The sequence below is a fragment of the Dromiciops gliroides genome, chromosome 2 (assembly GCF_019393635.1).
Source record: "Dromiciops gliroides isolate mDroGli1 chromosome 2, mDroGli1.pri, whole genome shotgun sequence".
NCBI lineage: Eukaryota > Metazoa > Chordata > Mammalia > Microbiotheria > Microbiotheriidae > Dromiciops > Dromiciops gliroides.
This window is the reverse complement of record NC_057862.1, coordinates 316,017,035-316,030,306: the sequence shown is the minus strand read 5'-3', so window position 1 is coordinate 316,030,306 and position 13,272 is coordinate 316,017,035. Positions and strand designations below refer to the sequence as shown.

Below are 13,272 nucleotides of genomic sequence, written 5' to 3'. Positions count from 1 at the left end.
AAACTATATAGCCTTTCAATTTTATTTCTCCAGTTACCAACAGGAACTCTGCTTAATTCAGACTGTTCTGCTCACTATCTCCCTGCATGGTTTGCATTCAATATCCTCTATACCAAGGATTCTTGATTTTTTTTTTTTTTTGGTCATCAGTCCTGTTGGGTACTCTGATGAATCCTTTGGACCCCTTCTCAGAATTAATGCTTTTATCCATATAAAGAAAAAAAATATACGATTATAAAAGAAACCAATTATATTGAAGTAAAGGTATATATTTTTTTTGTCCAAGTTCACGGACGCCCTGAAGTCTATCCATAGACACCAGGTACATCCCTTGATCTATGGCAAGAGAGAGAGCGACTTGATCTTTGGTTTCATTAATATGAGGTGAGAAAAGTACCAGTATCAGTGTAGGTCAACATCCCTGCAACTTAAAATCTTAGAGAGTTTCTAGAGCAGTTAGGTGAAGCAGTGGATAGAGCAAACAAGGTTATGTGACTTGTCACACACAACTAGTGTGTGAGGCCAGATTAGAAACTCTTGTCTTTTTGACTCCAGGTCCAACATTCTATTTACTTCAACACCTAGATGTCCCAAAACCCTTACAAAGGGTCAAAGTCAAAACTATTTTAAGAATAATAAGATATTTTAACTTTTAATACATAAATACTGATAGCTATAATCCATAAATATAAGAGCCCTTGGGGAGGAAGTATCCTCAGTTTTTAAGCACAAAATGGGTCATGAGACCCAAAAGTCTCTGAGAGCTTAAGTGACTTGCCCAGAGCCACACGTGCCAGGGTCAGGATTTGAATTGAAGTCTTCCTGGCCTTCTGATTGGCTTTCTATCCACTATGTCATTCTGTCTCTTTGCCTTTGCTAATTCTATTTCCATTCGACATATTATTTTCTTCACTCCTCTCTGCTTATCCAGAACTTTCCCAATCTTCAAGGTCCATGAAGTCTTCTACCACTTATCTGTTAACAGTAACATTCCCTTCCTACAACTGCCATTTATTGTTTCTACCAGATATTGTGCACAATTATATTATTTAACTTTTCAAGTATTTGTGTCTTGTATCTAAAACTTGACCAAAACTGGAGGACAGGGATTATTTCTTATTTATATAAGTATCTATCAGAGTGCATAATACAGTCCTGAACACAGACCAGGCATTCCCTGAACATTTGTTGAATGAATGAAAGAAAAAACAAAGAATCAACAATGTGTAATCCACAATGTTTTTGATGGATAAGACCATAATAATTTTTGGATGATTTTAAAGCTTTAAAGTAATGTTCTCAAATAGATCGATGCTTCCAAATAAACTTCTCTGTTCTCCATGACTCATAATGTCTTAAAAACAGTATAGCTTTTCTCCTGTTCATATTTTACTTTCTTCTAATTTATTTATTGTTTAATGGCTTTTGTTTAGATTGGAAGCTTTTTAGGGTGTGTTCTACTTGCTTTAACATCTTGATATAGTACCTTGGCATACAATAAGAACTCAACAGATAATGCGAGCCAGTTGAAGTGGAAGGAGTGTAAGACTTACTTAGAGGCAGGAGACTTGGATTAATACCCCAGCTCTGATGCCTGTACCTGTGTGACTCTGGGCAAGTCACCTAGCCTACATGAGTCTGTTCCCTTATCTATATAATGGGCTTAATTATACTATTTACCTCAATGGGGTTATCAACCAACAATTTAATAAGTATACATAAAGAACCTATTATGTGAATAGAAGCAATGCATCCAAAATTAGAAGGGAGACAGAAAACTGGGAAACAATTTTTATAGCCAGTACTTCTGATAAAGGCCTCATTTCTAAAATATATCAGGAACTAAATCAATTTTATAAGAATCCAAGTCATTCCCCAGTTGAGAAATGGTCAAATGATATGAACAGGCAGTTTTCTGATGAAGAAATCAAAGCTATCTATTGCCATATGCAAAAATGCTCTAAATCACTATTGATTAGAGAGATGCAAATTAAAACAACTGTGAGGTACCACCTGACACCTATCAGATTGGCTAAAATGACAAAAAAGGAAAATAATAAATGTTGGAGAAGCTGTGGAAAAATTGGAACACTAATGTATTGTTGGTGGAGCTGTGAACTGATCCAACCATTCTGGAGAGCAGTTTGGAACTATGCCCAAAGGACTATAAAGCTATATATACCCTTTGACCCAGCAATACCACTATTAGGTCTTTTTCCCAAAGAGATCATAAAAAAGAGAAAAGGACCCACATGTACAAAAATATTTATAGCTGCTCTTTTTGTGGTGGCAAGGAATTGGAAATTGAGGGGTTGTCCATCAATTGGGGAATGGCTGAACAAATTGTGGTATATGAATGTAATGGAATGCTATTGTGCTGGAAGAAAAGATGAGCAGAAGTTCAGAGAAACCTGGAAGGACTTGCATGAACTGATGATGAGTGAGATGAGCAGAACCAGGAGAATTTTGGACACAGTATAAACAACATTATGTGTTGATCAACTGTGATAGACTGGATTCTTCTCACCAATACAATGGTCCAAGATAGTTCCAAAGGACTCATGATGGAAAATGCTCTCCAGATCCAGAAAAAAAGAACTGTGGAATCTAGATGCAGATTGAACCATACTATTTCTACATTTTTGGTTTTCTTTTTTGAGATTTTTCCTTTTTGCTCTGATTCTTTCACAGCATGACTAATGCAGAAATATGTTTAATGTGATTGTACATATATAATATATATCAGATTGCTGTCTTGGGGAGGGGGGAAAGAGGGGAGGGATGGAGAAAAATTTGAAACTAGAAATCTTATAAGAACATGTTGAAAATTATCTCTAAATGTAACTGGAAAATAATAAAATACTTATATGGAAAAAAAGAACCCACTATGTGTCAGGCACAGTGTTGGGTGCTTGATCTACAAAGATTAGAGAGAACTGGTCAGCAAATCCCTGAATTAATGGAACTTTCATCTGATGGAGGAGAAAACATGCACATCTAGTATATTAAAAACACATGCAAAACAGGATGCAAGGTCATCTGTAGGGGAGGCCATTACTATCAGGGAGGGAAACAGGAAAAGTCTCAGGCAGAGGAGGTAGAGCTATGTCTTGAAAGAAACAGGATTTCTTTCTTTCTTTCTTTCTTTCTTTCTTTCTTTCTTTCTTTCTTTCTTTCTTTCTTTCTTTCTTTCCTTCCTTCTTTCTTTCTTTCTTTCTTTCTTTCTTTCTTTCTTTCTTTCTTTCTTTCTTTCTTTCTTTCCTTCTTTCTTTCTTTCTTTCTTTCTTTCTTTCTTTCTTTCTTTCTTTCTTTCTTTCTTTCTTTCTTTCCTTCTTTCTTTCTTTCTTTCTTTCCTTCTTTCCTTCTTTCTTTCTTTCTTTCCTTCTTTCCTTCCTTCTTTCTTTCTTTCTTTCTTTCTTTCTTTCTTTCTTTCTTTCTTTCTTTCTTTCTTTCTTTCTTTCTTTCTTTCTTTCTTTCTTTCTTTCTTTCTTTCTTTCTTTCTTTCTTCCTTTCTTTCTTTCTTTCTTTCTTTCTTTCTTTCTTTCTTTCTTTCTTTCTTTCTTTCTTTCTTTCTTTCTTTCTTTCTTTCTTTCTTTCTTTCTTTCTTTCTTTCTGGTGAGGCAATTGGGATTAAGTGACTTGCCCAGGGTCACACAACCAGTAAGTGTCAAGTGACTGAGGCCGGACTTGAACTCAGATCCTCCTGAATCCAAGGCCAGTGCTGTATCCGCTGCACCACGTAGATTCTCCCCCCCCCCTTTTTAAAAATAAAAGTATTTTATTATTTTCCAGTTACATGTAAGGCTAGTTTTCGACATTTGTTTTCATAGGATTTTTAGTTCCAAATTTTTTCTCCCACCCTCCCTTCTCTCCCTCCTCCCCAAGGTGGAAAGCATTTTGATATAGTTTATATATGCACAATCATATTAAACCATTTCTGCATTAGTCCTATTGTGAAAGAAGGAAACAGGATTTCTAAGAGGGGGCAATGAGGATGGAGATCCTTCCAGGCACAGAGATAGGTGATCAAATTTGTTGAGTGAAGAATAGCATGAAGGGCAGTTTGTGTGCAGTGTAAAGAGCATGGAGGGGGAGTAAAGTGTAACAGACAGAAAAGGCAGGATTTAGGGAGGTTTTGAGAGCTTTAAATGCTAGAGGAGTTTATATTTGATTCCACTGGTGATAAGGAGCATTGGAGTTTGGGGAGTGAATGAGTATATGTGTGTGTTTTGGGGGTGATATGGTCAGGCCTGCACTTAAGGAATATTACCTTGGTAGCTATGTGTGGGATGGTTTGAAAAGGCAAGAGACCCAAGACAGGGTGTGAAATTAGGAAGCTATTGTAATAGAGCAGGTGGGAAATAGTGAGGCACACAACTAGGGTAATGTGTATGTGAGAGCGCCTTGAATATAGACTCTATGCCCTTTGTCTGTGGACTAACTTAGTTAAAGGAAGGAAGGAAGGAAGGAAGGAAGGAAGGAAGGAAGGAAGGAAGGAAGGAAGGAAGGAAGGAAGGAAGAAAATAAGCATTTATTAAGTTCCTGCCATGTGCCAGGCATTGTATTAAGTGATCATCTCATTTGATTCTCTCAATAACCCTGGGAAGTAATATTATTATTACCTCCATTTTACAATGGAAGAAACTGAGGCAGTCAGAAGTTAAGTGATTTCCCCAGGGTCACACAGTAACTAAGTTTCTAAGGCTAGCTTTGAACTCAGCCTTTCCTGATTCCAGCCCCAGTGTTCTATCCATTATACCACCTAGCTGCCTCTAGTTAACTTCAGATATGCTTCTTTCCAGAAGGTTGGCCAAGAAGCAGTGATTTACACATTCCCCTCAAACCCCCAGTGAAGTATTTATTGAGGCAGTTGTTTTCTAACCTTAGGGTTGTAGACTCCTAGGGGCCTTGGAGTTGTTACCAGGGATCCAGAGAGTTTTTGACACTACCAAGCATTGACTACCAAGCAAAATCTCTTTATACAATTTGACTCTAAGTGTGGCAGGATGTTAGTCTGGGACTCCTGACCATTCACCTCCCTTCTACCCACCTGCTCTCTACCCCTTATCTTGCTAGGTGTATGGGGTGTTCAAGGAAGACTAGCACCTGTGGTGTGAGGGCTTGCTGAGCTCTTTCCATGGCTCTTTATTCACCTTTAGTGTCTGCCTGGCACTGAAGTCTCACCTGTAACTCCAAGAAGCTGTTACATGCTCAGTGGCCACATCCCATAAGCCATCTCAGCAGATGACCACAAACTTGTTGGTGAATTGGGGAGGGTTGTGTACTCCAGGAATGTGATGACTTCCTCCAGCAGAATGGATGGATTAGAACAATTTATTCCAATGGCCACGAAGGGGGCTGAAGCAGGAGCTGAGGAGTGCTTAGAACTTGGTCCGACATTGAAGATACCAAGGTCATGCACTGTATCCTGGGTCATTGCCAGGCATCCTGACTTTGTCTGGGAGAGAGTTCAACTGATAACTTTGTGCAGCTTTGCCTCACAAGGATATCACACCGTGATGTCATTGGTCCTCTTCAAAAATGAAGGACAAAAAAACCTTGCTACAGAATAAAAAAAGCAAACATAATGTTTAGAGACTACAAAATATAATGTTATGTATATATGCTTTCCTGAGAAGCACTATGGTTGTGGTGGTGAGAGGGTCCAATTTGGAATCAGATTAAGCTGGGTTCAGGGCTCACTGCTGACTCCTACTGGCTGTATACTCTAGGTCATTCTAAGGGAGAGATTTTTGTGTCATAGGCACCTGAGCCAGCTAAGTGGCACAGTGCATAGAATGCTTGGCATGGAGTCAGAAAGCCATGAGTTCACTTCTGGACTCAGACTTAATAGCTATGTGACCCTGGGCAAATTGCTTAACGTCTGTTTGCCTCAGTTTTCTCTACTATAAAATGAAGAGATAATAACAGCACCTACTTTATAGAGTTGTTGGAGGATCAAATGAGGTAATAGCTATAAAGTGCTTAGCACAGTGCCTAGCATATAGTAGTAAGTAATTTATTTTCTTTCCTCCTTCCCTTCATAGACCTCTTTTAGCAGTCTGGTGAAGCCTTAAGAATCTGTCTTAGAATCATTGTTTTTGAATACACAAAATAAAATCCATAGGATTACAAAGGAAATCAATTTTACTGAAGTACAGTTATAAAAAAAAATAAAGTTCATAGACCCCAAATTAAGACCCTTTCAGAGTTTAAGGTTTTAAGTTAGTTGTTGATCTGAATTGGTAGGTGGTATTTCCTCACTAGGAACTCCTTACAGTCAATCAGTCAACTAATCAACCAGCCAAACAGCAAGTATCTATTATGTACTTACTAAATACCAGGCAAAAATCACATGGTATCTCTCTCCAAGGTATTGGGTTTTGTTGGTGGAGATGTGTTTATATCAGTTAGTTACAAAATAAATGCCAGATAACTTTGTAAATCTCTCTCTCTCTCTCTCTCTCTCTCTCTCTCTCTCTCTCTCTCTCTCTCTCTCTCTCTCTCTTCCTCTCTGTAGTGGATATCTATTAACATGTAAAATGTATGTAGATGCTTTTGCAATTGAGAAAACAAAATTGTCTAAAAGGGTTTTGGAACTTATAGTGCCTTTCTTCATGTTATTTTCTCAATCAATGTACACTAATGGTATGATTTTATCATGTGGGCATCTACAAGGGGTCTCATGTTAAAAAAAAGGCTTCCTCATACTCACAAAGGTTGGGAACTGCTATAGTAAGGCATGAAAGGACTTCAATGGAAGGGCTGTCAATCATGGGAAAACCCATACCAGTGAAATCTTGGATCCTTGAAGGATGTAATTGTTTGCAAATTCATAAAATATAACTTTAATGAAACTCACAATATAGCTTAGGTATATATTTTTATATGATTTTCCCCTAACAGTCAACTTAGAATTTATGAACTAAAAAGTAATTTCTAATAATTTTGTATTTATCCAAGTGTTGCAACCAATAAAGAATTTGGGGACTGGTTTTTCTAACACAACTGTTCTTTTTTTAGCCTAGTATTTCTGAGCACTTAGAGACTAGGAGAGATGCTATGGAAATATGGAGATCTCATTTTGCATTTATGTAGCTTTTTTTTAAGTAAAAAAAAAAATTAGGTTACTGAAATACATTTGCAGCATGTGCTAAAATAATTTAAGTTATTCCACCCCCTCTATTGTCAAGATCCCATCATTATTCCCATTGTATTAAGAGGGAAACTGAACTAGAAACAGACTGAATTCAGCAGCTTGTGAAATCACAGTGTGAGGACTGTAAGGGACCTTAGAGAACATCTGGTTCAACCCTCTCATTTTACATATGAGGAAACAGACCCAAAGAGTTCAAATAATTTTGAGTGGTATGTGGAATTTCTTGGGGCAAAGTAAAGTAATTAGATTTATTGACTTAAACAATAGACCTTACGTATTTTTTTATATCTTAAAGAAACATTTTTTAACCTGTAACAATTTTTCCTCTTAAGGTAATCACTTGTTTTGTATGATTTGATATTGAGCTCACAAGATTTTGATACATTCTTAAATTCTTTATCATAAAACCACACTTTGATCACAGGATAGTAAGTACCGATAAATAGTCTCAGTTTAGCTTTAATTGTAACTTATAAGTTTTCTTTTAAAAAATTCATTTTTATTGTTTTCAGTTCTGAACGCTTTCCTCCCCCACATTGAAAAGTCAAGAAAAGTAAAACACATTACAAATATGTATAGTTATACAGAACAAATTCCTGCATTAACTATATCCAAAAAAATCAAGAAAAAGTAAGAAAGAGAAGAAGATATGCTTTAATTTGTTCTTTGGGCTTATCCATTCTTTATCTGGAGGGGTATAGCATGTTTATTATGAATTTCCCTATAGGTTTTCAATGGGGTTTAAATAAGTTTAGTTTTTAGATGACTGAATCATGTTAATTTCTAACTCTTGGACAGGTTTTTTTAGCAGTTGTGAAATGTGACATGATGCAAAGTCCTTTTGCAACATTCTATCTCCATTTGGGAATTATGGTAATTCTGAAATAATTTTATTTCTTTATATCAGTATATTTTTCAGGTTCATTATTCTTTCAGTAGTGTTAATACTTGTAGACTCACTAGAAGTAAAAACAAATCCCCAAAGCATTTTTGGATGTTTGTTTACCAGTCTGATGAAGATGATCAGGTCTTACAGGTGTATTTACACTTTTGACAATGATTTTTGCCCAGCATTAATGAAAACAATGAGTTTCACAAGTCAAAATAAATGTATATATTTTTCTAGTCTCCATTCTGCAGTGCTTTGTATTGTCTTGTCTAGGACAAAAAATTTTTTTTCTTTATAGCAATGATTAACATGTATATGTATATATATATATATATATATATATATATATATATATATATATATATATATATATATATAACTACCAGGAAGACAATTTAAACCTATATATATATATATATATATATATATAACCAGGAAGACAATTTAAACCTATATATATATATATATATATATATATATATAGGTTTAAATTGTCTTCCTGGTAGTTCTTCCAACTTAAAGAAGCCTGTGCCACACTGTAGAAGAATCAATAACAACCCTTCCAGCTGCCTGATTACTATGAAGGTCTTAGTTTTCTGAGTATTTAATTAGATTGTATAGTAGTCTGTTGGTTTTTGGCATTGTTTTTCATTTTCAAACACACTTTCCTCTGTTCTTTGGCATGACTGATTCTGTTTCACCATTGACTTGAGTTGATCCTTGAAGCACTTTTACTTCTTCATAGAAACATATAACTTGAACAATCATTGTAGTGTGCTTTGTAAGAATTTTTGCACATTTCCTTGGAGTAATATCCATTCTTAAAAAAGATAGAATCAAAAACACAACAAAAGAGGGAAGTGAGATATATGTGCTTTTCATGAAATCCATCATTCAATTAGAAAGAACTAACTGAAGGTGGGGAAGGGAGGTCCATTCCATTTCATATGATGGTCAGATGTTTTCTGTCAACCTCGTGTCAGTAGAAGCAGCATGTCTATTGCTGTCACAAAATTATTACTTGTCTCAAGTAATTTGCACATCACTATTTTCCCATACTCATATGATGCAATTGGGTCAGTAATCTTCCTGCTATAATTGAAAAATTAAAAAAATACCTCAAATAAGCCACCAAGTCATCTTCTTATACCTCAGTAAAATTTTCCTAGCCTGAATGAAACTCTGGGAAGCTTAAATTAATAACAAAGGGTCTCATAAGGTCAGAAGCCATGATCTCTTCTAATCATGCCAAGTTGTTAAGCAATCACTGTTTTTTGTTTTTTTGCAGGGCAATGAGGATTAAGTGACTTTCCCAGGGTCACACAGCTAGTAAGTGTCAAGTGTCTGAGGACAGATTTGAACTCAGGTCCTCCTGAATCCAGGGCCAGTGCTTTATCCACTGTGCCACCTAGCTGTCCCCCAATCACTGTTTTTCTACCCCATAGAACTCTTGTCCCCTAAAGTGATCTATGGGAAGGGGGCAGTGACTGTAGTCTGCTTTCGCACTGCAGGGAGGGAGTGATGGCATAGTAGTGGTTAATTATTATAATGATTAGACAGATTCCAGGAATATGAATAGTGGTCTAGACAAGTTGCCACTAAAGAGATTTGGGCATGCTGCCTTCTATATAGTATAAACTCATTATTTTACTGAAGCCAATTTTCTTAGTATGGGCAAGGAGTGTATCCTGTAGAGGATATGTTTAATGCTAGATGGACAGACAGACACAGACACACACACAGAGCTAGCTTTAATTTGGTGACATTTTTCCAATTGGTTTACCAATTCATCAACAAAAAACACATCTCATTATACTCTTCTATCACAGAGATTAATTATTCATTGTGTAAGGGGTTTTAGCTGCACACTGCCCACTTCTGGGATTGCCATGGGTCCACAGCTTTTTGAAGACTCATTTTAACAAAACAACTCCAAATGTCAGTTTGTATTTTAGCAAAAAGGACCTTTTCTTTTATTGCAGTGGATAATATCTACAAATATGTTTCACTGTGTATAAGCATTTTTAACAGGCATCTGCATTCCAACATCCACTGCATAAGAGGGAAAAAACCCAAAAGGATAAACCTGCCATTTGAAGGAACAAATAAATATTGCAAATAAGTTTGACATAAAGAACTGCAATGTTGTAAGATACCTTCCATATATCAGGGGATTTCTCCCCTCCCCCACTTGTTATTTTTATGAAGTAAGCCTTTCAAGATTCTTCATCTGGCTTAGATCACTTGACAGTACTGATGAAATATGTACTCTCTCTCCAATTTCACAGGGTTGATTTCCGGGCTGTAAAGTCATCTCTGATGATAAAACTTTTCAGGAGCTTTATCCATGCTTAATAAATTGGCAATCTCTTACTAAGGGCAATTTCAAGTCCACTATTGAGAACTGAAATGGATTGGTCTATTTTATTTTCAGATCTTAGCTATGATGAGAATAATGCAGAGACTTTTGACTTTAATGATTTTTTTTCCTGGTCAATTTTCTTTCTAAAATTAAAGAAAATAGTGGTGCCCATGATCACATATATTCCTTTTGCAACAACTGCCTGTCCTGCTATAATGACTAGAGTTTGGTTCCCTTGGATAATATTTTTTGGGGAAATGTATTCTTTAAAACTGAAAATAAGGAAGGTTTCTTTCTAAAAATGAGTATTCTGTGGCAGTGGTATCTTTTTTATCTTCTGAGCCTAAATTAACATCTGCTGTACCATGAATGAAGCTTAGGAATCAAAGGTCCCTCAATGACTCATTTGACTTCATCCCAGTTGTATAGGTTTGGTTATCAGTAATACTTTCAAGAATCCTATAAATCAGATCATCAAAATTCTGAGCTGTTACATTTGATGAAACTTATTTGAAAAGTGTAAAGCTAAGCTCTTAACTGAAATGACAAGGAATGATTCTTATAGACCCAAGATGAGCTGGTATTTTTCTCTTGCAGGGGTAAGGGATCAGAATGGTTCAGCATGGTATAGCGGGAAGAACACTGGATTGAGGGTCAGGAGATCTGGGTTTTAGTACTTACTTTTTCATTAACTTGCTATCTGGCCTTGAGTAAGTCACTTCAGCTTGTTTGGTCTTCCTTTGCTTCCTGGTAAAATGACAGGGCTTGGCTTAAATGTTCTTTATCATTTCTTCCAAATCCTAAATGCTGTGTTTGATGTCTCTCCCCTTTCTCCTAACCAGCATCCTGACCCCATCAATTTATGTTAGATTTTTATGGTGAGGATATGCAAATATCTCTGGAATCTTCTGAACAGGTTTTAGTCTTTAAAGTTGAGAAAGGATATTGAGAGTTGGAGATGGTCATATAAAGTGGAATTGAAGTGGGAATTTTGTGGGAATAATGAAAAATCACAATGATGATGAAAAATAGGCCTAGAATGGTTAAGTGACTTACTCAAGGACACTCAGATTGTAAATAGAAAGATGAGATCTGAACCCAGGTTCTCTGCTTCTTGCCATTATGCAATAGAGTTCTTATTTTGTTGAAGCTTTTCAGCTAGATAGGGAGATGATAGTCTGATTCTGTAGTCCTCATTCACATCAGAAATGTCTGAATGGCATGCTAAGTCTTAGAGGAAAGGAGCCTAAGAGCATGAGAAAATGCTAGTATCCTTTTGGGCACATGGCTGAACAAGCAATTTCAGCCATGACCAAAACAGGTAGAGCTGGAGACCCAGAAAGAACTTTGCTCTGACGGAATGAAAAAATGGCTAAGGAAATGGTTCAGCCTTGGACTAGAGGGTGAGAACTAGATGGACTCCTAAGGAAAATTTAAAACCTTAAGGGTTAGGACCTAGAGATTGGGCCAGATGATTAGTCTGGATGATGAGAGTGAAGGAAGTATCATTTTATGGGTCTGGGATTTGGGGAAATAGAGAAAGCAGGGGCTAAGATGAAAGCAGTGATAATGATAATATACAATATTACATATAGATGTTAGAAAATTACACAGCAAGATGCCATGTCAGGTGTGAAGGGAATTAGAAATAATGCATAATGAAACATTCATCCCATCATCCTTATTTAATATTCATTGGGTATGCACATGACTTTGAACTACATATGTTGTAGAATGTAAAGAAGACATGATTTCCTGACCTCATAGACATATAACTAGCTGCATGTCTTTCATGAAGGGTGTCCAATGGGAACTTATTAGTTTTTGAGAAAAAGACTTCACCTGAGCTATTAATGTTCTATGCTAATTTTTTTTAATTAAAAAAAAATTTGGCAGGGCAATGGGGGTTAAGTGACTTGCCCAGGGTCACACAGTTAGTAAGTGTCAAGTGTCTGAGGCCGGATTTGAATTCAGGTACTCTTGAATCCAGGGCTGGTGCTTTATCCACTGCGCCACTTAGCCGCCCCGCCCCCCATGCTAATTTTTCTACTTTGTCCTTGCTAATCTCAAAGAGAAAAAGAAAAGAATATATGCTACCTATAAATCTTATTCCATGCAAACTACCTATAGGCTTTTGTAAGAGTATAGAGCCAGATAAGAAATGACAAGCAGGATAATTTCAGAAAGGCCTGGAAAGACTTGTGTGAACTGATGTATTGTGAAGTGAACAGAACCAAGAGAACGTTGTGTACAATGTGGTTTGATGAAGAACTGTGAATGACAACTTATTCTCAGCCATACAATGATCCAAGATGATCCCAAAGGACTAATGATGAAGCATACTATCCACCTCCAAAGAAAGAACTGATATTGATTGAACACAGACTGAAGCATGCTATTTCCACTTGCTTTCATTTTTTCTTTTATTCAAGTTTTCTTATACAAAATGACTAATATGATGTTTTATGTAATTGCACATGTACAGCCTATATCTGTTTGTTTACTTCCTCAGGGAGTGTCTAGGGGAGGGAGGAAAGGAGGAACAAAATTTGGAACTCAAAACTTTAAATAAAAGTGTTTATTATTTTTTTAAAAAAGTATAGAGCCAGGCCAAAACTGAAATCAGAAGCCATATAAAATAGCTTGAAAATTGGGACTGCATCTGTAGGTTGTAAAGGGACAAAGGTCATCTGATCCATGGGTAAGTTACTGATCAGAGATCTGTACATACTACGATGCAGGTGGAGTCTTGATGCTTTCAGACCCTCAGTTTTACCACTGGGGTCAAGGACAAAGGCATCTGAGTATTTCAGAACAGTCACTTACAAGGAATTTTGGGTATTGGAGTCTAACAAAAACAGT

At 36.4% G+C, this 13,272-nt stretch overlaps 1 protein-coding gene across 1 annotated transcript in view; it reads left to right on the top strand.

Moving 5' to 3' along the window:
* Window positions 1–13,272, top strand: part of PRELID2 (PRELI domain containing 2) — an 89,268-nt gene that overhangs the window by 54,797 nt on the left and 21,199 nt on the right. The window lies entirely within an intron of this gene.